Source organism: Hirundo rustica, chromosome 13 (assembly GCF_015227805.2).
Source record: "Hirundo rustica isolate bHirRus1 chromosome 13, bHirRus1.pri.v3, whole genome shotgun sequence".
Lineage (NCBI taxonomy): Eukaryota > Metazoa > Chordata > Aves > Passeriformes > Hirundinidae > Hirundo > Hirundo rustica.
The window spans coordinates 14517060-14543409 of record NC_053462.1 but is presented as its reverse complement, the minus strand read 5'-3'; the positions used below and the strand labels follow the sequence as shown (position 1 = coordinate 14543409).

The following is a 26350-nucleotide window of genomic DNA, read 5'->3' as shown; positions in this document are numbered from 1 at the left end:
TCTGTTAATTCCTTGTGGATCATTTACAGCTTTCCAAGCACCACAGCAAAAATAAACTTCAGATTTTAAAAAAACCACACGCACACACAACATAAAAAAAACAACTGGAGTTAAAATGTGTATAAAGACCCAAAGAGAACCATTGGCATAATATCCCTACAGTATTTCAGAATAACTCATTATTTACTCGTTAAATCAGCAAACGACAGCTCCATTTCTCAGGATCAGCGGCGTGTGTGTTTCTCACACCAGAAATCAAATTATTCACAATTGCACACAATTTTCTCTTGAATACATATAAAGTTTAGATCTAATGAGTTGGGCTCAGAGCACAGAGACGTGGCCAAAAGTGAGCTGGATAAATTACAGTGGTCTGAAGGTGCCAAGCAAAGACATCCAAGCAAGGGAGGGAACATCTCTTCTGGGTGCCTTTCTGGTGTGGTTCAATTCACCAACTCTAAGATGTCCAAGGTCTTGGTAAGGGAGAGAGGGCAGCCTACAGAAAACAACCAGCCACATTAAACAGATAAACAGGGAGCCAAAAAAAAAAAGACAGAAAAAGTGAAAACTCACACCCCCCCTATTTCTTCCACTTTTAAGGTGCCTCTCCAACCTTAAGTAGCACAGTGACAAAACACAACATTAGGATTGAATTTGTGCATTTTTGCACACCTTTGTCACATGTTTGCAGACAGAGCTCATCTGAAACTAAATATTTTCCCTGCAATAACATGGGAAATGTCACCCTTTTCCAAATTTCCATCAAAGAGTCAAAAACTACAGCCCTGGACTAAAATGGGGCAATGCTCCTGGATGAACCTCCACCATCTTTCTGAACTAATTCTCATGTCAACTGCTTGGGAAAAGTAGGACTAAGACAAAGAGAAGCTGAAAGCCTGGGGCTTGAATGGAAACTATAAAAGGAACAAAAGTAGCAGCAACAAAACTCCAAGGACTCCTTTGGCACCCAAGGAGGAAGCTTAAAATACAGCCAGCATCTCTCAGCCTTGCCTTTTACTCTATCTTCATAAAAAAAAAAAAAAAAAAAAAAAAAAAAAAAAGGGAAAGAAAAGAAAAGAGACAGCTCTTCGAAACAATCTCTTTCTGTGTAAGCTGTTGCCAGAGTCTGAGAGAATAAGCCAGGGTTTCTGTGCCAGCCCATTCACATGGCCAGGTGAAAAGAAACTCATTCCTTTACAGCCTGTGCTGCCCCACACAACATCTGCTGAGAAAGTGGGATGGGAAACACCAAAAAGGGGAGAAGAGAACAGCCAAGGCCTTCAGGTTAGAAGGGCAGCCTGTTCCCACCAGGGAGTCCCTCTTTCACTCGCAGACAACTGCTGCATTTGACATTTCAATGGGAACTGAGGCAGAGCAGGAGGGAGGGTGATGGAGGAGGGGGCGGTGGGAGAGCACATAAAGGGACCGGAGTGAGAAAGGCAAGGAGACAAAAATTCTGCATCCCTTTCATTTCTGCTGTCAGGGTATTTTTCCTCCCCATAATATGACAGTCAGGAGAAAGAGGAGGGTTTCTTTTAAAATCACATAGATAGGCAAAGAGGGTTGGTCCTGCTAAAAACTTCTTCAAGATGAATCAATTTTATGGGCCTTATAGAGCAAAAAAAAAAATTTTTTTTTTTGGTCATCCCCTTTTTTGTTTGTTTTCAATGAGAAGGAAAAAGGATTTACATAAAATAAACAAAAAGAATGAATAGCAGCAAACCCTGCCATGGGCACCAACAGTGGATGCTTTTAGAAGAGTTACATGAATATTGTTTCAGTGTTCAGCATTGTCTGACAGTTCAACACAGACACATTCATCCTGGGAAGTAATTCTGGGGTCCTGATCACTCCATACAAACCCCTCAATGAGAGCTGCATGCTTTTTTAAATCTGCTTTGTAGAAACTTTCATCCAAACACATCAGAGTAATTTTGTAAAGGCTTCAAAGCAGCCCTGTGCCATGAAAGGGTATTATCTCCATTTTACAGAACAGGAAACCGAGGCCCAGAGGGAATCAGGCAGGCAGCATCCAGAAATGAATCACTGGCAAGGCCTGGAATAAAACTGGTTCCCTGGAGCACCACGCTCATCTGCAGTGAATGCAGAAATGGCCTTGGCTGAGCAAATGTCTCTCTGCTGGGTTTTATGTCAAGCCCAAATATGCAAACCAAAAATAATACAAACAAGGCTCAAACCGAAATAGTGCTTTCACATCTCCAATCAGCAGACGTGGATTCATAGAGAACAGCAGTCCATGAGCTGGGAAGCACAGAGGAACCTTTCAGGATTTGGAGAGGGGATACATGAATGGCCAAGGTGGGAAGATGACAGAGGAGGGCCCAGGAACAGCTTCTCTGAGGGGATGCTCAGGGAGGTTAGGGCTGTCCTCAGGACGCTGAGCTGAAACTGGGGTTCTGCTTCCACAAATCCAAATGGGAAATTAGACATTACATCCACAGTTCATAGATCACCATGAAAATGGCTGGGGTTGGAAGTGACCTTAAAGATCACGTTATTGCAACCTCTCTGCCGTGGGCAGAGACACTTTCCACTAAATCAGGTCGCTCCAAGTCTCATCCAACCTGATTGCTTCTCTCAGTAAAAATTCCTATGAATTCCACTTATGGTCAGTGAGGGAGGTGAAAACCCAGAGTTTGCAGCATTAACACCACGCTCAACACTCAACACGCGCTGTGCAGCAGCCAGGGGTGTGTGTTATTTGCTTGGGACGAGGGTCACACGCAGCAGAGGATCTCCAAAAAGCCACAAAGCCCTCAGTGCCGGGGCTATAATTCAGAAGTGAGGATTAAGAGGTTAAAATGCTTTGTGTTCAGCTGGAATCAGCCTAGAGAGAGTTCAGCATCACTTACCCTTTTGTGTGTCAAAAATAGCCAATCTTTGATCCTTCCTGACTGCTGTGACTCAATATTACTTCCTCGCTGTCTCTGCTCCCCTCATACCAGTGGGTTCCTGTTAAAGGGCCAGTTTGTACTGGGACAGATTTAAGGGTGATCAAACAAAGCCATGGGTGCTTCTCAGTCACCCTGGTCAGTGTGGGATGTGTCAGATCCCAGTGAGCAAGGGCAGCCTGGACCTTCTTCCTACCAACCCAGCCTCGTGGCTCTCCAGGCTTTCCAACCCCTGCAGTGACCATTTTCACTTTTATACACCACAAGCATCTGAAAATCCATAAGGTCCACCAGAAGGCATGGAGAGAGTTCGACAAGTTATTTTGGGGAGGTTTGAGGGTTTTCTTTCAAGTCAGAAGGCTCCCTACAAACGCCTCTGAACTGCATGTCTCTCTTTTCCATCTGCAAAACAGGAAAAAAGAAAAAAATTCCCACAGAAGCTACCCACATTGAAACCCTGTGGGGAAGACAAAGCTGCAAAGAACCAGTAAAAGGTTAAATCTCTCCCTGGTGCCTCACAGCCAGCTGTCAGGGAGAAGACAGCAGGAGATAGGAAAAAAAATGAAAGTCCTTCTCCAACTATAAATAAAATTGCCCATATTATTATTGCAGTTATAAAGCAAGTTAAGAAAATTTCCTATATCACATTATATCCCCTCCCCATCCTTCAGTCCCCAGGAGAGGTAAAGAATTGAGTGACAACAGAGCAGAGCCACAGAGGGTTTCTCAGGTGCTGAGGACAAGTCCAGAGGACAAATCCATCCACCTCTTACCATGAGGGGTTGAAGCCACTTCTCTGTGCCCAGCACTGAGAGGCTTCACTGTTCTGGCTGCCACGCTTTGTAACACATACTCAGACACCAGATATCCACGGGGTAACGCTGAGTAATGTGCTGGCTGCTATCTGCCTCGCTGAAAGGGTGATAAGAGTCAGCCAGAGATAGTCCTGCTTCCCAAGTTAAATAGCTAAATGATCAGGACCTTAGAAAAATAACACCAGAAGCCCTTCCCCACCATTACCTTTCTGCTCACAGATAAGTACTGAGCATTGCTAAGGCAATGTTAACTGCAGCCTCAGCCCCCAGTCTTTAAAAAACCATGATTCAGACAAGATCATGGAATTGGTTTAGATTTAATGTGACTTTTTCCATTAAAAAGCTCATTTGAATGAGCTTTGGGCTTTCTCCTCGCTGCTGGACTAGAAATGGGTTTTCAAACCGAAAACGTGATCGAGAGACAAGTTGCTGTTCCTGCAGCTGTTGAACTTCAGAGAAATATTTCCATTTGCAGGAAAGGTACAACTTATTCCCAGCCAAGAGATGTGACGACAACGTGTCTCTGTCAAAAGCATTCCTCAGGCTAAGTGAGGCGTCTTCTCTGCCCTCAGCTCAAGCCAAGTTTTTAAGCCCTAGTTCATATATATTCCCCCCAAAAATAACTGCCTAAGAGTCACAGAAGGGTGTTAGCTCAAAGAGCTGCTTGATGATAAATTCCCTCTGCGGCAGTAGTTGATCCACGTATTGACACCAACAGTTTGTAGATCCCTTCCATCTCAGGATATTCCGTGATTCTCTGAACTGCTTTTGGCCAATGATTTCTGGCAGAGGTAGGGCAGGTGCCTTTGTGGGCACTGAGGAGAAGCAATGACACCTGCACCCATCACTGCTGGTTGATTCAGGGCACCAGAACCAAGTTCCTGAGATGTTTGGCTGCTAATCTGAAATTCTTTCCAGTGCCTGCAGTAGGGGTTGGTCCTAGAAGCAATCAGGGAGGGACCTCAGATGGTTCAGGCTGTTTGAAGTCTTGTTTATGTCTGAGGTCCTGTCCCCACTGCCCTCTTCCACAGCAGGGATCACAGATGTGCCTCAGGGAAGCACAGAAATAGGGTGAAGAGTTTGTCTGGGGAGGGAGGAAAGAAGAAGAAAAAGAAATATGTCACCCCCACACATCCAAATGGACAATCATTAATCTGGTAATAAAAGGACTCTGGATTTGGAGTTCTGGTGACACTCATCAGCTTTATCTGCCTGGGATATAAAATACTGTAGATCCACAACTCCTAAGAGCAATGAGATGGAAGATCTGGGGCTCACCACTCACTGAAGACCACGTTGGCCACAAAGCTGAGATCAGACTTCAGCCAAACCTTCCTGTGAGCACAGGAACATTCATGCACCAGTGCTGCACATGATACCAGTGCTGGTATCAGCAAGCTCCTGGAGCAAGGACCGTTTTCATACAGCTCTTAACACCAGCTCAGCACCATCCAATTTTCCACCCCGAAAGGAAAGCTCTGGTTTGTCAGGATAATTCTGGGCAGAGCTGCACCATTGGGAGCTCTGTGAGCACTGAGTTAGGAACCTTCTCTACCTATGGCTCCTTAGTCACAGCCTGAGAAATCAAGGAGGGGAAGAAAAAAAAAAAAAGTACAGGAGCCACCTGTAAGATGTACTTAGGTACCTCACCTGTTTGCTGCTACACTTAGAAATATTTTCAACTGGCTTTAAAGCAGATGAAAGCCCTGAAGGGTAAAGCCGGCTAACTTTGCCTCCCACCTACCCAGCAGCTCCAGAAATAAATCTTGTGGGTTTGGAAACAGCTCTTTCCCCACCTCTAACCACAGGCTTGACAGTCCCTGCCAAGCCTCTCTACTTCATTAACTCCGGGATCCTTCACACACACACACAACTATTCACACACACTCACAGAGCTGCCCACTTACAAACCTGACAGGTAAAATGATTCCCTCCTTCTGCAAGCCCTCCTAATTGCCTCCCTTGGGTTCTTGGTGGAGTGCAAACGTCACTGCCTAAATATTAAGTTCATGCAGTGTCACCGTGACGCCTTTCATTAGAGCAATCTCTGTCTCACAGCTCAGCCTCCACGTTCCCTCTCGTTTCACTGCTAGCACCCACATGCAGCCTGCAGCTCTCCAGCCCAGCTTTAAATCACTATGCCAATTGCCCTCAGACATTTAAAGATAGGGGTTTTTTTCAGGGGACCATTTGAAAGTGGATGGTGATTTCTTTTCTTTTTTTTTTTTAAACGGTATTTTTTTCTAAAAGCACATTTTTAGGCACATTCTCTCGACGGTTTTCTCAGAAATTATTGGTAATTCAAGGCCAAATTTATTCAGTATCATTAAAACAGAGTCATGATATAAGGGTTATTAAAAGTGTTACAATATTTACCATCTTAAATCTTCACTGCTGGAGGCTTGTAATCACTCCACAGTCTCTGCATTTCTTTTCATTTTATTTTTTGGAACAAAAGTGAATTTCATGGTGAATTTTCAAAAGTGACTTTACCCTTCACAGGAGCGTTGTCTTCACAAGCTGCTGTTGTTTATGTCTCCTGAAATCCAAATGAAGATCCATGCCACCTGCAAGGAACAGCAGTGATTTTAATGATTTTAATTGGATTGTAGAAACCATCAAGAGATAAACAAGCAACAAAAATAATTAGTGTCAGCAGTTCCTTTTTTCAAACTGGGACCTGCATCACTTGCTCCTGAGTTCAGGATACAAACCAACTCTCCCCAAAGACCTTTGGAATCTCATCTCCAGAAGTGATGGGATCTTAGAAATTAAAGAATCAGCAGAGAGACAGAAGAAACTGCATAAGAATTGGACTTTACCAGAGCAAATGGAAATAATAAATAAATGTGACTTCTGCTGGCTGCGGGTTACTTAGAGAACAGCAGTAACAAATTAAGATTTATTGTGCTAATGTACAGAAAATTTCTTTAGCCTGATATTTTGCAACAGTGAATTAACAAACAGAAGAGTGAATTAACAAACAGAATTAATTGACTAATTCATTACAAAATAAACTATCTTCAAATTGCTTGGATTAATGATAGTGGTGAGCAGCAATTGTATTTGTTTTCCTAATTTAAAGGTGCAGATTATATAAACAAAGTATGCAAACTCAAGTGCTTAAATCAGGGCTCCTGAGGATATATTTGTGCACCCAAAGTCCTTATTCTAATTTTCAAAATGTTCTTAACAGCTCAGCAGCTTTGAAAGTCAGACCACAGTGTTCATAGCCAACCAGGAATTTTTGAAGTTCATGATTTAAAAGGACACAACAAAAACCACTGAAAATGAACAGCTAAAATATCAAAGCACCCACTGACTTCCCAACTGATTTCTTTCAACAGCTGAATCTGTTGATTGCAGATTAAACAGGGAGTCAAGAAATCCCATTTCTCTTTCCAATTCTGTCAGTAACAATGCTTGGGGAGTGTTTCTTCTAGGAAAGATCATCTTCAAATCTTTCCATACTGGCTGTCAATTTGTCAGCGTTGGTTTATGGCGGTGAAGCCTTTGCATTAACAATCATGGAATCATTTTGGCTGGAAAAGACCTCTAGGATCACCAAATCCAACCATTAGCCCAGCACTGGGCTACTACTGTGAGTTCACCACTCCCCCACATTCCCAAGCACCACATCTGCCTGGGTTTTGCACTTCCAGGGATGGTGATTCCCCCACTCCACCATGAGGTAAAGGCAGAACCACCCCCTGTAGCTCAGAGCATGGACTGGGTGACATTTTCCAGCACCCCCCACCCCAGAACTGGCCACAGGGGATTTTTACAGCCCACCCGTGCTCCTGCTGCCACAGACCAGAGTGCAGCACCCTCCTCCAGACTCTAAACCAGCACCTTGGTGACTGCAGCAGACCATTCAGGATACAGCAGGACTAATAAGATCAGCTGCCACTGCTGTCATAGGCAGCAATGAATTTATATGCCTCCTTTCCATAAAATGCACCACCCTTATCCAAGAATATGGAAGCACTTTTGCTCCCCCAGACAAATACCTAAAGCTAGTCGAAGGTGCAGGAATGCATACATTTATCCCAGCTGTGGGCTCTAGCTGCAGATTAAACACCATTTGTTCTGGGTCTGACAGAAAAGCGAGCGGGAGAAAAATGTGTCAAACACAAGGAAAAAACCCAAACCAGTCAGGCAATGGCTAGTAACTAAAAGCTGATTCCCACCACAGGTGTCTTATTTCCCCTCAGGCCCACCTCTTGCTGTTTGTCCCCCTCTCCCCAGATGCCACAGCTCCAGAGCAGCAGGATGGGTTGTGCAGAGGCTGGAGCAAGCCGTGCTCCCCTTCCTCTCCTCCTCCTCCTCCTGCTAGCAGAGGCAGATCAGCCACAAAGCCACTTTCCTCCACCACACCTTACTGCTTTCCCCATCCCAGCTGTATCACAGTGCTTAAAACACCCCCAGAAGATGCTTTTCACTGGGCAATGGTGGACACATGCAGGACACTGCAATTAGCAGCTGACTCCCCACCAAGGATAATGAATGAAGGAGAAAAAGGGGAGGCAGAAGAGAGAAGAGGATTTTCAGCCTCAGGTGCTCAGGCACTTCAGGATAAAAATAATAATAATAAAAAAAAATCCTTGTCCTGTGTTTCTGAAAGGTTGGAGAAGGTGCAATTTGTACAGACACAAAGGGAGAGACACAGCTGGATCCAACATGTCTGTACTCATCCCTTTCTTGTAAGCACCAGGGGAGCAGAAACCTTTCTGCAAATGGTCCCCATCCCCCAGCAAAGGTTTTTCCTTCCCTTCTTGCTGCAGTCACACCTTGGCCACCATCTTATGTGATGCCCAACCCCACCAAACTGGGATGAGCTGCTGGCATACCTCCACAGAGGCTCTGGAGCACATCCTTCCCTTTTCTAAAGGGACAGACACAGCCATGCAGTGATTTGGAAAAGCAGAGGCACCCAAAAAAAAAAACCCCAAAAAAACCCCAAAAAACAAACAACCCCATCTAACTGCTTTTGGTTAGTAATGTGGAAACAGGAGCCTGGCCAGCTCTTACAAAATACACTTTTGACACTGATCTCCCAAACAGGAACAGACTTGTTCTGGCTGTCTGTACGTGTACACACACCCACACGCACAGATGTGAGAGGAGAACCCAGCTCCTCTGGGCTGCAGCCACCAGCGCTCACCCAGCCTCCATCCCCAGCACCCACGGCTGCAGCTGGCAGTGATCCCCCTCTGGATGACTCCTGGGACACCAAACTGCTGTCCTGCCACCAGCCTGGGATGGGATCTGTCCCCATGGCTCACAGAGGCTGGTAGGACCTGGAAAAGTGAGGAGCAAGAGATGGGATGTGCATCCATCAAGCAAGGCAGCTGAATGAATTGCCCTTTTCGAGAGCTCTGAGTGCTCCAAGTGCAAATCTTTCAGAGTTTTTGACAATAATTCTGCCCCCACCCCCCTTTCCTATTAATAAAATATAATAGCAACTCTGAGAATGATGGCCTATTATCTGAAGGCTTAAAATGACAGAGTCATCAAAAGGAAGGTGAAATATAGGGCTGGGGAATCAGCTTGGACAGGGAGTTACGACTTCCCTGCATGGCATGTGAGCAGATCAGGAAAAAAAAACCAAAAAAACAGCACAAAACATCAGCGTCTTATTATTTAAAATCTATCTCATGCACATTTTGAAATTGTTCTCAGTGCACATATGTCAGTTGTTTGCTCAGCTCAGAGAAATGCCCGTGACCTGCCACCCAAGCCTGCGGAATAAACAGGTTGGATTTATCCAGCTCCTGCCCCTCCTACACTGCAGCTGTCACGAGGTTTGCAGGATCTGCCACCTGGAAGCCATGGGACAGGTGGCAGCAAGGACAGCAAGGATCATGGAGCACATTTTGGTCTCTGCCACTGTTAGAGCAGGTGCAAAATGCTATTTTTTAAGATTTTGCCTCATAGAAACAGATAGAAAATGAAATTTAGCTTAAAAGGTTAACTTCACTTAAAGGCTTAAACTCAACCAGAACTCAAAAGTCTTGAGACCAAAAATTGTCTGACCTTTTTTTTTTTTTTTGTCATTGAGGGGGTGGAGGTTTGGAACCAAACTATGACTAGTCTACATTTTATTTTCCAATTTTTTGCTACTTTTGCAAGAATTTGAAATTTAAGAAATGTTGTCCAAAAAGTTAATCCTTTTAACCTTTTCCCTTTTCTTCTAAGGATGCTGTCATTCTTTCTTTTCCCCTTATCTTTTGTCTGTCTCCCCTTTTCTCTCATCCTTATCCAAAGGTTGGATTCTCCAAAACAATCACTCAGTTATACAACCACTAACAAAAAAAAACAAAACAAAACAAAAAACAACCCCAATGGATCCTTCCTAATGCAAAAACAGCTTACGGCTTAATGATGCTCCTCCATGCTTCATTAGCTTTTATCAGTGTGGAAATCAGGTTTAATTCTGCAATTGCAGACCTGTCACTGGAGATGGGGATAGGAGAGCAGGGCGTGTTCCTGGTGTCCTCAGTGTCGTCGGGCTCGTTGCCATTGATTTTGGAGGTGTCAGAAATGTCACCACCGACATTTTCAGTGATAGGAGGCTGCTGATTTTCTGATCCAGCCCCAATTAACAGCTGCCTGATAATTGTTGACTTCGGAGAGCCACGAAGCAAATTGGGGTGCCTTGATCCAATGAACCGTAAAAATAAATAATAACCATAAAACGACGTCTGTGCTGTAAAACCTCCCCCAGCCGCTGCCAGCAACCACCGTGGTGATTTCAGACACTGCCTGGGAGGGAGAGCTCTGCACCTTGGTGAGGAACAGAACATTTTTGGCCATCTCTGTGGGAGGGTGAGGGGTTGAGCAGGCAGTGAACCACCGCTATTATCCTGCCCTGCCCCAAGCGCTACCCAAATCAGGGCTGTAGACCTGTCATTGTATCTCTGCCCATGGGGTCTTTCATAAAGGCAGATCTTAAGCCCTTCTACAAAGATCCAGGAATCCTCTCCTCAAGCCTGAAATGACCTACTAAATGTGGTGGCAAATCCAGGGAATATCTTTAAATTTTCTTTGAGCACATCTCTGAAACAAAACATAATCCTACGCAAAGAGATTCATGCTTTGCTTCACCTTTCCCACCACCTTATCTTCACTATTGCTTTTGCATGCATAAATCATTTAAAAAAAAAGAGCATATCTGCCAAAATAATTTTCACATCAGAACTTCCTGGGTTATAACTGCCCTTTCCCAGAAAAGCAGACCGTCACAACTCACTTGAGTCAATCCCTGCTCGTAAAAGCGATCTTGATCTTTGCCAACCCCTGGCTGTAGCTGGGTCTTAATCAGGCACCAGGCAGGGAGCAACTCAACATTCATTTAAATGAATTTAAAATCTTCAGCACTGAATAATGTGGAAATCTGGTCTTTTCTCTCCATCTCTGAGACCAATCCTGTGCAAGCTGGCAGAGACCACAAAGGTCTTCAGTGGTTTATTTAGGATCCAGTCCTCCACACTAATGTGTAACAAACTCACTTTGCCTTGAACTGCAGGAGGAAAGCCTGAAAGTTTTCTTAGTGCTGCTCTAGCTTGTACAAAAGGGAAATTTTAATGCCTCTACCAAGCTTAACACACCAGAACTTGTGAGGAGCTGTGAGATCCTAGGCAGAAGCTGACAGAGCATGAAGCTGTCATCCACAGCCTATTGATGTTTTCTCCAGAGCAGCCAAATTAATACAATACCAAGTCCTTGCCCATGTTCTATGTAATTAATTCAACACTGAGATGACACTTCATCTAATCAAGACATATCATACCTTCTCTTTCAGCTGAAGAAAACTCTGAAGTTATAATGAAAACTGGTCAATATATCAACTATCAGCAATTTCTCTCTGCATTTCTGCTGGTCCCTGAAAGCCGAAAGAGTTGACGCTTTCCCTTCTTGATCTTCTTACTCCTCATCAGGTATTCCCATTGATACAGCATTCAAACGGGCAGGGAGCTTCTCAGAATAGAGGAGTTTTTCATTTTCGTTACATTTCTTCACAGCAGAATTCGCTACTTTTTTTTTTTTTCTCCTTAATTAAAAGTGTGTTTTACTGTAAATAAAAAATAGAATTGTCACAAGAGATCTAACCATCTGGTCCTGCATCCTGACTGATGGGGATCAGCCCCAGCTGCTTCAGGGAAGGTTTATTCCCAATCCCTTTCTGTAACAAACCAGTCTGCACCCCAAAAGAAGAGGGATTCCCTCCTCTTTGAGGTTTAAAAGGGAACTTGCAGCTTCCCTTTTTTTTTTTTTTTTAAACATTTTACAAATAATTCCTAAATATTTTACACTGTGCTTCCAGAAGGGGACTGCAGTGAACAAGGGCCAGCCAGCTTCTGTGGATACCAAAAGAGCTGACTCTTGCACCCCCATGCATTTCCAGCCTTCTGTGACAAGTTTAACAGAGGCTCCATGCTGTAGCAGATACAGCAATATTTGCCACATCTTAGCCAAGAATTGATAAGTTCATCTGCCCTCATGCCACAGGTGAAATGCCCCAGGTGAAATGCCCCAGCCCCTTTCCCAGGGTGTTGCTGGAATTGCCATTCTGGTCTCTGGTGAGGGAAGGAACTGGAACCCTGCAAACTTGCAACTTTGCTTTGTGTAAATCCAACCACAGCTGCGAAACTTGGGAACAGAAAAAAAAAATGAAGAGGGGGGAAAAAAAAAAAACAAAACCAAAAAAACTTCCCACCACACACATCCAAAATATAAATACTCCTGACCTCCTCCCACTAGTAAATGTCACTAGGCACTCTCACATCAAACCCATCATTAGCTTGAGCGTTTAAAGAAAATCACTGCTGGGGTTGGCCTCACAAATCTGTCCCCAGCACCAGTTCACCAGTAACCCCTCTATATTAATTATTCCTAAGTATGCCACAACTACACATTAAATTTGCATGCTAAAGCCTAGTTAAATCCTGAGCAAGCCAAGACCTCTGAGAAAGCACTGCACAGAAGAGAAATGTATTGTTTTAAATAACTACCTACTGCTGAGCAGAGGCACAGAACATATTTGGAAGCAGTAAAACTGATGGAGAGAAGCAAGGATTGTTTTGAAAACAATGCATTTGGGTCCTGCTAACGCTGGAATAAGTGAACAAACATATATATGAGGTGGTTGCAAGCATCTATTTGCATAGCCTGGTGATCCCTGGAGGTGGGAGTTTCTCACTGCCTTGGTCTCAGTAAACATGTGGAAAATGCAGGTAGCAGAAACCATTCCAGGCCCCCAGAGGCTGAGCAGCTGCAGAGACTATCCAAAGCTCAGGGCAACTCTAAATCTAGTGAGCAAGTGCTGGTCCCTGTTTTGCTTTGCACAGACCTTCCCCAGTGGTAAAATCCCGGGGTGATTTTACCTCAGACACCATCAATGCTAAGCAAATCACTTCTATAATTATGTGTATGTGCACAGTGCCACCCATTGCAGCTGAGGTCACTTGCTTATTATCATTACCCCTATTTTTTTCATCAATGGAAGCTTATATTTTTATTTCAGGTTCATTCTGTAGCAGTTGTTAAATGCAGTGCCGTGCCAGGTGTATTTTTAACACTTGCTTTATTGCCTCAACACGTTTCAGACAGGGTGGGAAAGGTGTCTGCCTGCATTCACCCTTCCCATCACATGGGATGCTGCTATTAATTATAACTTCTGTGTCACATTAATCACGTGATATTTATAAAGCAGTCCTCCACATGCCAGTTATAAAAGGATCAAACCTTATCATGCCCTGATGAATCAGAGTTCAGTATATTTTAGGTTCCCCATAATCAGCTGGCAAAGACACCCTCCTAAGCAAGATGCTGTTTATTTTTAGATTAGTAATGAACAAACACCAGCAGCCCATAGGAGAAATAAAGAGCCACTTCCTTGGGAAACAGAGGGATCCTAGAGCTGCTGCTGGAAGCAGCAGTGTGGACACAACGCCTGCTGTCCATTAGATCACACCATCCAGCCAAAAAATGGAATTACACACGAGTTTGGCCTCACTGGCCACCCCCCTTTGGGTATCACCAAGGTGCTGCCTCAGGGCACAAATCACCAGCTCCCAAAGAGCTACACAAGGAAAAGGTTGGCAGGGAGTGGAGAGCATCTATGGTCTGTATTTCATGAGAGGATATCTGAGGGGGATTGCAGGAGGTGATGGGCTGGTCCACCATTAGGCAGAGCTTTACACAAGCCACAACAATTTGGGAAGAAGGTGAGGGAGGAAAGAACGTGCTCTGATGCATCTCAAGTCACATGGCTTGCTGGTCTCCATGCCACTTTGTTAGCCTCAAAAAATACAGTGTGAAAAGCTGAAGTGTGACAAGGAGGGGACACTCAGAGCTGCACACTGGGCTCCCAAAGCAGCAGGCACTGAAAACCAGGTGTGGCTGCAGTTCAATGTCCTCAGCTCTGCAGGAACTGCAAAGGGCAAAAAGCCTTTGACCTGCAGGTCACTGGTTCCAAACCCAGACAGATTTTGTCAATGATCAAGAGTGATTCCCATCTGTGTCTTCAAGTAAGACAAATAGGAAAGCCTCACTCCAGCTCTTAGCTGACAACAGCCACCCTCCAGTGCTCAGCTGCACAGTTCCCAGCAGCAGCCCTGCACCTTGGACAAGAGCAAATGCTGCAGTCCAAGTGAGACATACTGGGGTCACCACATCCAGCCATGAAATACTTCCCTGGAACCAGCTCTAGTATCTACAGATACTGAAATCCACCATTAAAATTGAAATAAATCCAGGGAAAGATCCCATCTAGTCAAGGTGGAGCAGGGCTGGGAAGGTCCTTCCTCCTGGGAAGGGGAGGTTTGCACACTCCTAGCCCACAGCACAGCAGCCTTTATCCTGCAGCATGCTCAGGTCAGATCCTCCAGCACCTGCCTGAACAGAGTCACTGAAGCTGGAAAAGACCTTTAACATCATTAAGTCCAATCTTTAAAAAGGGAGGCAAGGTGATGGCTGTGTCCCAGGAGCCTGGCTCCTCCAAGAGCATCCCAAATTTATGGCTTCTTGCAATAATCATCTCCATCTACTGCTCAAAGGTACTCTGGAACCTCTTGCTGCTTTCAGCAGCCCATCGACTCATCCCTCAGACAAAGGCACACACATTTAGGAGCATCTGTCAGTAAAGCCACTGACAAACCTCACAGCTCTGAGCACACACACTTTGGTCCAGAGCTTTGGCAACTCTGGAGTGTTTGGGAAATATATCACCCCCAGCAGCCTCCCCCAGCTTGCTTATCCAGTAAGAATGTTTAATAAGGAGCCTGTTAAAAAGGCCACAGTTGTAGAGAACTCCTTGTCTGTCAGGCAATCAGGTTGGATTATGGTGTTGATCATTAATTATTGGGGAGGAGTGGGGAGGGGAAGAAGGGCTGGCTTAAATTAAAAGCAAAACCAGAGCTCATTAGGTACATAATAAACATGGAATAAAGACAAAGGCACACAGCTCCTCCCTGTAACCATACCTGGCACCAAGGGATCAGGGCTCTCCTGCCAATTCACAGTGCTGTCGTCTTTGAACAGTATTTCAAATTCAATTGCTTGAGAAATGTATCCACTCCTTTATACCACCCTTAACGTTGCATTCAAGTCCTCCTTGATTCCAGGGATTTAGCATGGGATTAGCAGCGTTCTGGGTTTGAAATGCTTCAGGCATGGTATCTGGGGTCTAAGCCAAGAGGTCTCACCCCCTTTCCTCCACCCTCCCATCCAAACAAACTTGCCATCACTCACTTGTTTCCAGCACAGGTGCAATGCAGGAAATTCCCTGGTAACAAAAATAAATTAAACTTTTTTCCCCCCAAAGCCTTCCAGGAGGAAGCACTGCAGAGCACAGCAAACTTTTGGCACGCCCAGGTCTTTCAGTGACCAGTCCAGCAAAGACATTTGGCCAGAGAGCGAGTTCAAGCTCACCTCTGGACAACCCTCACACAGATGGGAACCTCTGACTCAACCCCAGGTTCCCTGGCTGCTCTCCCCACCCAGCCAAGGAACCCGGCCACTCTGTCATCCCCCTGGAGCCCTGGAGTACTCATTTCAACTTCCCACTCTGTTTTCCAAACTAAGATGGGATCCTCCTGGCTAATTCCAACAACAACAACAACAAAATTTCTTCAGCAAAAGTCCCAATATCTCTTTGTGTGAAGCCAAGTCTCACTCAGTAAGTGTGCACACCCCAGAAGAGCCTCAGCCTCGGGAGATCTCGTGGGAGATCTTTGCTGCCAAACCTGAGGAGAAGCTGCAGCATTCCTCAGGTCAGTGCAGAGTGCCTTTCCATCATGCCACCTTCTCCCAGGGCTGCAGGGAAAGGGAAAAAAATAAATTAAAAATCAACAAGAGCAAAATCACAGGTCTTTTGTCTCTGAGCTGCCTGTCATTGTGCAGCCAGAGGTGAGCACAGTTTAAAGGGAAGGATTTATATGACTGCCTTGCCAGACAAAGCTCAGATGCTTTTGCCAAGGTAAGACATAAGAAAAGGATCAGTTTCCCACTCTTCTTTTACTCACAGAAGAAAAGGTTGATTTTAATTAATTTTGCTCATGAATGAGCTGCACTCCCTGGGTAAAGCTCATAGAAACTTAACATAAGGTTAACAAAAGCAAACCTGGGAGTAGCTCAGGTAAAACAGAGCTGGCACCACTGTTTCTTATGGGATCTTACTTAAAAAATAACCACAATTCACTGCACACCATCAGCTTGAAGGGATCACTTTCCTCCTAGACACCGCTGCCTTGTGCCCTGCCCATGCACAAGTGTCAGCAGAGACAAATCTGAACTGAAATTTAATGAATCTGGCTAATTCATTATCTGAAAGACTCATGTGTTTCAGTTTTGTTTCATCCTGATTTTTTTTTTTCCTTCCAAGCCAAGCACACCAGATGGCCAATACCACTCTCATTGCTAGCTACTAATCAGCCACTTCCATATGATATTTGCCATGAAGAATTAATACAATTAGGTCAGGATGTAAAGACATCATATTATTCATGGCAACAAGCCCAGATTTACTTTTTATTCCTCCTGCAACTGCCTGCAGCCTGGGTGAGGTCAGAATCCAGGTCCATTTGCACTGCAGGAAGCTGAGCTGCTCCAGGTCTCATTGCACAGCACTTCTGCAGATGCAGCTCTGGTTTCCCTTCCCTAAGAAATATAGTCAAATTCAGTTTCCAAAGGAAACCCTGCTAAAGTATCTCCAATACTCACCTAACCAAAGGATGATGCCCTTGTAACATTTCTCAGCTGTATTTTTCAAGATTTCTTTTCCCTTATTTTTCAGTCACTACAAGAGATGCAAAAAATAGTGATGGAGAATTCCTAAAAAGTGATGGACGGATTTCTGCTGGCCAAACCCTCAGAGCAGGGAGATCACAGAGCAGAGGAAGGAGAACGATGCCATGCCCTTACAGCCCATCATGGTGTTCCTCCCAGTCTGCTCACCCAGAAGGGAATGAGTAGAACAGCTATTCGTCACAGCTTTGTTATTTTCCTTTTTAAATAATTGTTGGGTTTTCCTCGCTTTTGTTTTCCATATCTAAGAAACTGAAACATAAATCATTTTTCTCCAGCAGAGGTTAGCTCAGTGGCAGGACCCAGATTTGTATGGGAAGGATTGTTCCTCTCTGTTCCCCTCTCAGGGCACATTCCCAGCTGTCACCCATGAGGCATTTGACTTTCAGGATCCTTTTTGTCGCAGTTTAAAGCTGTGAGCACAAGTGGGACTGCCCAGTGACACGTGGAAGATCAAATCTTGACTCTTCACTCTGATAAAAACACCCAACAACTTTGGCCAAGCTGATGGCTTTTTTCCCCATTCCATAGATTCCCTGCCCTCAACAAAAAACTGAAGCCCTCGCCTGGGCAGCCAAGAGGCCAGGAGACCTGGGGAGACCCGGGCAGGGCTGCAGTGCCTCTCCCAGAGCTCACTCCCCAGCAGGGATTTGCTGTCTCAGCCTGCCCCCGAGGCAAACCCTCTGCAGCACACAGAGCCCTGCTCCACTCCCTCCGGCTACTTGCAATTCCAGACATCTGTGTTTACTCCACGACCCATAACAGAGTTGTTTTCCCTGGAAGGGCTCCATCACTGCCTTTCTCCTGCTGCCTACCATGTGTCCATTACTTTATATATGTGTAATTTTTTTTTCTCCAAAGAAGGTCTGGATGCTGCTATTTTCAGCACCCTCCCCATGTGCTGGAGGCAATTTATGCTTTGGGACACATGGCAAAGACTGCAGAAATATTTCCTGTTGGTCCTAGGAGAGGCTTCCCCAGCAAAAACACATTACAGTGCTTCAAAGAGCCCATTCCCCATGCACAGCCCAGCACACGAGGCAGATGCAGTGCTCAGAGTTTGCTTTTGACACTACACAAACCAAAAGCCCTGTGGAGATCCAGAAAGCGGAATAAAGTTATCATATCCCCTGCAACACGATTTCTAAGGCAAAACACTCTCCTTGTTACCACATTCATGCTGTTACACAAGGGGAATGCGACCTTCCTGCCTGATCCCTCAGGGAGCACTCTGGCCAAAATTCACTGGGCATGGACCTAAACCCCGAACCCATGTCTGAGCAGGCACTTCAGTCACAGCCCCATGTCCTGCTGTCAAGCAGTGTAGGGATGGTCCCTCCCAGGACTGTCAGCCTTCACTCCTGCTCCAAATACACTCATTTTTCTCCCATATGACAGCAGGACGACCGAGTTGTCATCTCATCACCTCTCTGGAGCAGGACACTGAGGGGCACTAATTCATTGACCAGGACCAACCTCCTGAACTAACATCCTTCACACTCACATAAATCCTTTCCTGCACTCTCCCATTTCACTTTCCGACCTTAAGGGACAAAAAGGTTAGTTTAGAGTGTTTATTATTAATATCATTATTATGCAGCAGGGGAGAGGAGAAGGCTGAGGCAGCAGTGGGGGCAGAGTGGAACATCCCAGCTGGGTGGATGGGAGGTGGCAGGAAGGATTAGGAGTCTGCAGGGAGCACAGTGCTGGACCCCAAGGAGCCTTTCCAAGGTGGATGCAGAAGCTTTTTCCCTTCCTAAGGGATGAGACTCCTTCTGGCCTGCACTGATATTTCCCCAGTGCCCTGGGTGTTGCTGGCTGGGACTGAAGCCCGCTCAGGCTCACGGGGCCAAGCCCCAGAGCAGCACGTGTGTGCAGCACTCACCCTCCCTGGTCCCAGGAGCAGGGAGGGGGTCAGCCCAGGAGAGGGGCTTTGAAGGCTGACAGCCTCAGGTGTGAGCCTGTGACTGAGACATTCCTGCAAAGCAGGAGCAAAAGATTTGTTACCTGGAGAGGGCTGATGCTTGACGAGTGACATCTTCATCCAGCTGTCCAAAAGCTGCCTGCAGGCAGCTTCTGCTTCATCAGGGCCAAGAACCTGAATGTGAGACTCAGTGAAGTCCTTAAGACATCTGTGAAAGAGGGAGAGGACTAAGGAAAAAAAAAAAAAAAAAGAAAAAAACCCCAAAATGAGCTGGGGAAAGGGTGCCTCTTGTGTTTCCTTGTCAGCTGGTGAGGAGCTGTGGAAGGTTTGCAGAGCTCCCGCCTGCCTGCGCGCTCCCCAGCGTGGGACCTGCAGAAACGTGTTCCCCTCCTCAGGAACTCTGTCACTAATCTGGCAGCCAGCCCTCCAAAGGGGGATGGCCAAGCAGCCACAGCTCTGGAAAACAGAGACAGTGGGACCTACAGAGGCGTCAGCATTTTTCTGATTTCCAGAGCTTTTTTTTCTCCTCCGGTGGTGAGGCATTTCTGGACAGAGAATGCCAGGTTAACAGAAAGCCTCTTTTCCTGAGGAACTTACCCAAGGCTAGTCACAGGTACCCCATGTGGTACAAGATGAAAATCAGAGGGAGGATTTTGGAAGAGAATATTTGGGTGCATTTTGGCAAGGTGCAAGAGCCTGAAGGAAAGAAAGCCCATCGTGCAGGTGAGATGGACTGCTGGGTGCCATCCCACCCCCACTGCTGGAGGGCCCTGCAAGCACAGGGAAACCAGCACATTACCCTGTGCCCTGCTCCCCTTATCTGTAAATCCAGGCTGGTTCATTACCACCACATTTTTAGAGTCAACACATGAGGTTTAATTTATTAGTGCCCATAAAATCCCTTGCATTCCAGGGTGGGGGTTCTCTGCAGCACAAACCCCACTGCTGCCAGAGCACGCCTGTCGCTTCTTGGTGCTCACCAGACCACAGCACTTCATGGGTAGCACCAAATCAGGCTGTTTTACCAGGGTGTAGTGCACTTCTCCTTCCTCTCCCGTGGCTTTTAGGCTTCATAAAACACACCTCAGAGAAGCCCATCTCCCCTGCATGCAGCCACAGCGACAAGGGATGCAGCCCAGACCAGGCACCTCTGCTGCGAGTGGGAAGCGGAGCAGTCACCAGTGCTGAGGGGTTACTGCTCAGCCCAGAGGCTGCTGGAGGTTGTTGGGAACAGGATGGAAGCTACTGATAATTCACAGTGCTTGGCCATCAGGTGGGAACACTCTTCTGCTTTGCTCCTTACCCAGCCTAGATCCCAGTCAGGGCATCACAGCCAAGCCAGGGCCAGACCAGGAGCCCTGGGACATCAAAAGGAGCCAAGGAGACCAGAGACAAGGTGAGAGACATGAGACAGGCACTCCCTGCCTGCTCTGTTCAGGTGGAGCTCTTCAGGAATACTCTCAGGTTTGGCTAATCCCCTTTCAGAAATACATTTCAAGCCCTGCTTCTGAAGGTCCTGGAGGCAAGACGGCTTCAGCTCTAAACCTCTGGCTACAGAGTGAAACTTAACCACGCTCAATTTACCTCCCCACCCGAGGGCATGTCAGTCTTAGAGAGCTTCTGGAGTTTCAGGTTTATGGCTCAGCAGCACCAAGGACAGGAAAATGGATGATCTTGCATCTTGCCTGAAAGATGCAAGGTCAGAGGGTTTTTCCTGGTCTGCATCAGGAAGAGGATTGTAGATGGTGTTATGGGAAAAGGCAATTCCATTTGTTTGCAGCACCAGAGATGCTGAGAATTTGCTTTCCAGTACATCCCACCAGTCATTGTCACCACATGGAGAGATGCAGGGGACCAGAGCAGGCTAAGGATGCATGAGGATCACATGAAGATGAAAGGAATCAGGTGCAGCCTTGAGCTCTACAACTGGATGCCACTTATGGGTCTTCTGCCCCTGAACACTCCCAATTCTTCCCCAGCAAACACATTCCCACTTGATCCAGCACCCTGAAAGCCATGAATGGAGGCTCAAGCAACCCAGAGGACCCCAGGATTTGCACAACTCCCCCCCAGCCAGGCTCACCACAGGCCCCAGCAGAGGGGTTAAAAGGCTCCACATATGGCTCTCATTGCTCTTCCTTTTATCCTGGTCATGCCCAGCAGGCAGAGGGCTGGAGGAGGTGGGGAGAAGGAAGAGGGTTGGGAGAGGGTTAAACCTGAGGGAGGCAGGAACAGCCCAGCCAAGGGTTTGTAGCAGAGCCAGTGAGAAAGCTGCTCACCCACCCGCCTCGGGGGACTATTAGGGGACTATGGTGACTTTCATCTCCAGGTCAGTAGTTCAAATCTGGTCCAAGCCAGGGACAGCAAAGGTATTATGTGAAATTAATTGCTGCTCTCAAGTCCAATTCCTAGTACATGTGTGTCCACTTCAGTAAAACTTGCACCAGCTAAAGGCCACTGGGGCACAAGGGCAGAGAAGTGAGGGGTGGGGAAGATCCTGCCTCATTCCCAGCTGGAAACCCCCCCTTTGGCGAAGGTCAGGGTGATCAAACAGTGCTTGCCCTGCTCTTTCCAATTCCAGAGCTGTTGTTCTCACACCACATGTGCTTTTGCAGAGAAATAACTTTGAGATCTCTTAGGTTCACATACATCAAGTCAATAGTTCAGAGTCATGGGCATGCCTATCATGATGCTGGAACCTTTCTTTTCCAAGGGAAAAATGTCTGAGATAACAGGATGGAGTTAGACATGGAGATTTATAGGGCAGGGACAGACTTTTTGCTCCAATTTTTCGCAGCCATCAGCACAACAGTCCCCCCCCCATGAGCACAGGACTAGGAACCCATCATTGCTCTGCAGCACCGCTGTGCTCCCAGTGAGAACCAGTGCTCTCCTTCAAAGAAAGCAAATGAAAACTTCTGAGGGAAAGCCACTCACTAAGATGTTTAAAACAGAAAGCAAAATATCAAAATACTTGAGAAAAAAAACCCCTCACATTCATGGAAAAATGACTCAGCTGTTTTGACAGGGCAGGAAATTATTCGACACAAATAAAAACAAATCATCCATGTTGGCAAACCAACAGTTCACAGCAGTCGTGCTCTAGATGGTTCCTCCATAGCACCACTTGGGACTAGGGGAAAACACACCAAAACCTGCCCTAGCTCTTTCTGGTGTGCCTTTAGGCTTGCCAGAAACAGCTGTACATACAAAAGGACACTTTTGTTTTCTTCCCGGACAGTGTGCTCCCAGCCAAGAGCTGAGCAATGACTTCAAGCACTCCCAGCACGTGTTTTCCACCTTTAAACTGGACAGCTCACACCTCTGCCCCTCTCCCACCCCGGGGCAGGGATGCTCTCCAGTCCCCAGGACAGGCTCACCCCAGCCAATGCCCGCCCACGGCACACACCAGCTCCCTCCCGCTAGCCAGAAGCGCTGCCACGTTTAATTCCTCTGCCAAATGTGACAGCAGATGGTCTCAGCTGGGAAATGCTGCTTGTCCCCGGAGTTACAGCCCTACCTCTCCTGACTGCTCGCCTCTCCCAATTAGGAGCAAATCTGCCTCCTGTCAGGCAGCAGTTCATTCTGCCCCCACAGCCCGCCCCATACTGGCTCCCATTTAAAAATAAAAGATTGCCTTTTCTGAGCTGCTTATTGCTGCCTGCACTGACAATAATTCTGTGGAAATTGGTCGTTGCCACCGCTGATGGCCATTAGCATGCTGACCTGCTTTGACTTCGCCATCAGCTTTGAATATCAAATCAGTGATTAACGACTTCCAGTAATGACCCTGCCAGGAGCATCCCTGTGTTTCTCCAAGAAGGTACCCTCTGAACTAGATCATTACAGGAGCTTGTCATTTGTCAGCAATTTAAAAGCTGATAAGTCAGCAGCACGCACTTGGGGATGAGGCTGTGCTGCTTTCCTTGATGTCTGTCGTGCTTTTCCTTTTTCACCAGCAGAGACAGATAAAATTCATATGGTTATGGCCAGCACCTGAGAGAATAAAATGAGGAGAATCACTCCTTGCTTTTCTGACACTCTTTCCAAAAGCCTCTAATATTGATCATCTAAGGCTGGGATTCAAAAAAGCCACATTAAGTCCATAATTTGTCATGCAGTTATAGCTCAAAGACACAATATAAAAAAAAAAGTGTCATGCACTATTTCAACAAAAGTGCATTTTTCCAGCTCCTAAATGATTGGCAGGTTAATTCTGACAGCTTATATCTGTGTTGGGTTAAATAGCATCCAAATCCCTACATGCCTTCTTCCTCAGCATGAAAGGGTAAAACCAGTGCAAGTCCTGCACATGGCAGAGATGATGCAGATCAGGTGCATCACTGAGCAGTGCCCTACAAAACACAGAGATGAGTACAAAGCCTCAGAGACACGGTGCTGAGCAAGCCACACCCTTGGCCTGCCCAGGTACCTCGGCTGATCTTAGAAAAACAAAGCTTTCACAAAGCCTAGGCCAGAAAACTCTATCCAAGGGGTTTAGAACATCCATATCATCCCTTTGATACTTTTACAGGGCTTTCTAAAGAGCTCCCTGGAGCTGCACCAAGCCCAAGCACTGCAAAGAGCAGGTGAGCCATGCTTGGAGGCTGCCTTCACATCTGCAAGTGCTTTATGGTCCTAGAGAGGAAGAAAGAGGAAGAGGGGATCCTCTAATGAGGTTATTACCAGTGTCTGGCGCTGCAGCAAGGCTGTACAAAGCCTGCTGCACTCCTTCCTCCTACAGGAAAGGAAAACTCTTGGTGGGAAGGATTTAAAGGGCTCTACTGAGACACCAAAGGTACTTCTCAGCAGAGAGTTGAGGCCATGGAGCAGCTTGGCAGGCAAAGGAAAAGTTTCAGGTATTCTCAGCAAACCAGCAGCAGAATAAACAGCAAAGAGTCTTCAACACCAGATGTGCTTGTGTGTTTACAGTCCAAATTTACCTGGCAGAACAGAGCTAATTTAGGCTTGTTGGAATGCATTTGGTACAGAGCCTCTCCATGCCTCAGTTTCCTTCTTATTTACAAAGGGTTAACCCTGACTCCAAGACAACCAGAAGTTCCTATTTCCATCTATTCCAACTGTAATAACCAGGTCCCAGGAGGAAGGAAAGCATCAGGCAAAAGCCATCACTCACATCAGCATTGCCAGCAGGCCCAGGGACACAGAACAAAAAGCTGCTCTCCCTGACCCCTTTTCCCACACAACACTGACACAGGGTGTGATACAGCAGCCAGTACAGAGCTGCCCCGAGCCCAAAGAGGCACCCTCATCCTAGCACAGGGATGTGCCATATCCTCCTGCAGGCCCCCAGAGTCCCCAGCTTCCATCACAGCAGCCCCTGCAATCCCTGCAGGCTGCTCTGCTTCTCGCAGCTGTGACCCAGCAAGGGGGGAGCCAGAGCCACAGAACCATCTCCTGACAGCCTGAGCTTCCACACGCTCCTCTGCCAGCCCCAGTCACTTGTTGGGAAAGAACCAGAGCAGAAGAAGAAGGATGCAGCTCTGGTTTTTCCTCACAAGTAGTTGAGCAAGCACACACCCATCAGGAAGCCCTGCCAAGGCTCCCTTCTCCTACCTGCTTTTGGGAGACCTTCTTCTGGGTACTTTTGCTTGTTTCACTGCACAACCCTCAACCCACATCTCCCTTGGTTCTGTTTTTCAATTCTTCCACTTGCCTCATAGCACATTTCCCAATCATGATTAAAAAACCCTAACACCAACGAAACAACAACAGCAAAAAGAAATCAATAACCAAAGCCTTCCCTCTCTCCAACGACCATTTCCTTTAACAGCATCCCTTTAGTAGGTCGGTGAGGAGCCAACTTCCTCCAAGGCTCCCATCAGAGCTTCTTATCAATTAGGGTAATTGGCACCCAGCTGAGCCTATCTCCCAGTTGGGACCCATTAACACTCTATCAGACAAGCCCAGGCCCTGCCCTCCTCCCCGTGACAGCTCTCCTCTCTATCAGCACACAGGTCTGTGCACAAAATCCTCTCCAGGCAGTGGGGTTGTCCATGCATCCCGTCTGGGAAGGCAGGGATAATGATAATGAGTGTAATGAGCAGGCAGCGCTCGCGGGGAGCTCTGCTCCTGGCTGTTCTCTAGCACTGGGGCCAGGCAATCAGCCTTGCCCCCATGCCACAGACAGGACAGCACCAGCTTTTTGGAGGGAAAGGTGGAGATCTGGGAATTGTGGGGTGCTCCAGGCAGAGCTGCCTTGCTCTTGGTGGCATCAGGTGGGGGATCAGTCCCTGGTGCCCTGTGCTAAGCACCAGATCCAGTATCTCATGCCTCTCAGAACACCAGCTCTAATTTTCATGGCTCTGAATACACCTAAGTCACCTTTTCAAGGGCTTTTTTCCTTTTATCTAATCACAAGGGTCAGAAAGCAAATAGCAGCTACCCGACATGCAGGAAACAAAAGAGCTCCATAATCTTCTTTAACCTTGCGCTTTCTTTAAAGTCTGGATTTACTTTGCTTGGCTGTTTGGGGCTGATGTCCTGGGACACTTTCAAGTGGTTGCAGGAGGCAGAGGGCTGGCTCTGTTGTTTTCTGTGCCCTCTCCTCCACCACTTCCATAGAGTCCCCCAAGGCTGCAGCCCCTCTTAAACCTTACAGCCATGAGAACCAGAGAAACCAGCTTTCTTCTCCCCTCTCCTTGCCATGAACCCTCTCCCCACTTGAAGCTGTCAGCCTTGTGCTGAACCCCCCCTAAACACCCTTTAAATCTCCTCCCAAGCCCACTTTGTTTGATCTGCATCCACCTGTCTCTTCCAGAGCCGTGTCTTGCTCAGTTGTGCAGCCCTGAGCCAACCCAAGCTGCCAGGCAGCAGCACGTGTTCCTCCCTTGCTCTCCTCTGTGATTTATTCCCGTGCCACACATCTCCAAACAGCACACCAAGTCTACTTTCGATAGATACGTGAAAATATCCATGTCGGCATTTCCATGTGTGTATAAAAGCAGGGGGACAGGGAAAGGGAAATTTGTCACATGACCTTGCAACTCAGAGCCAGCCAGAAAGCATTTCTTCTCCCTTGTTTCTGAAAATAACCGGCGCACGTTTGACTTCAAAGTAATAAACAGTACAGACATTTTCCAGCCATATTTTTATCACTGTAGGAGGACCCAGCAGGAGACTGGGTTAGTGAACTAGTTTTTTCTCTCTGCTGCTCATGTTCTGGATGAATGGAAGCAGTACTTCCAGAAAAATTATCTGTTCCCAGGAGAAAATCGCTTTTCTTTGCCCCTTTCCTTCTCTGCTTTCCAGGAGGTTTGGGGAATTCACATCAGCATCAAGCAACAGTCCCATCTCCCTGCTGCTATCCAGCCCGCAGGAGAGGGAGGAACTGGCACTGCTCTGAGAGATGGGCTCTCTGCTGTGTGGAT

At 46.6% G+C, this 26350-nt stretch overlaps 1 long non-coding RNA gene across 4 annotated transcripts; it reads right to left on the bottom strand.

The window, feature by feature from the left end:
- On the bottom strand, positions 1-24756 carry LOC120759010 (uncharacterized). Of its 4 annotated transcripts, none has more exons than XR_005703103.2 (7): positions 24537-24756; positions 19043-19186; positions 16952-17027; positions 15214-16045; positions 11520-11801; positions 6221-6294; positions 1-496 (listed from the first exon to the last, which is right to left on the bottom strand). It is a non-coding gene; the product is annotated as an uncharacterized LOC120759010 (long non-coding RNA). The 4 variants fall into 4 exon arrangements; XR_005703102.2 differs by lacking the exon at positions 1-496 and adding an exon at positions 3811-4811 and having other exon boundaries at positions 6104-6294; XR_005703101.2 differs by lacking the exon at positions 1-496 and adding an exon at positions 3811-4811.
- Positions 24757-26350: the final 1594 nt, after the last annotated feature.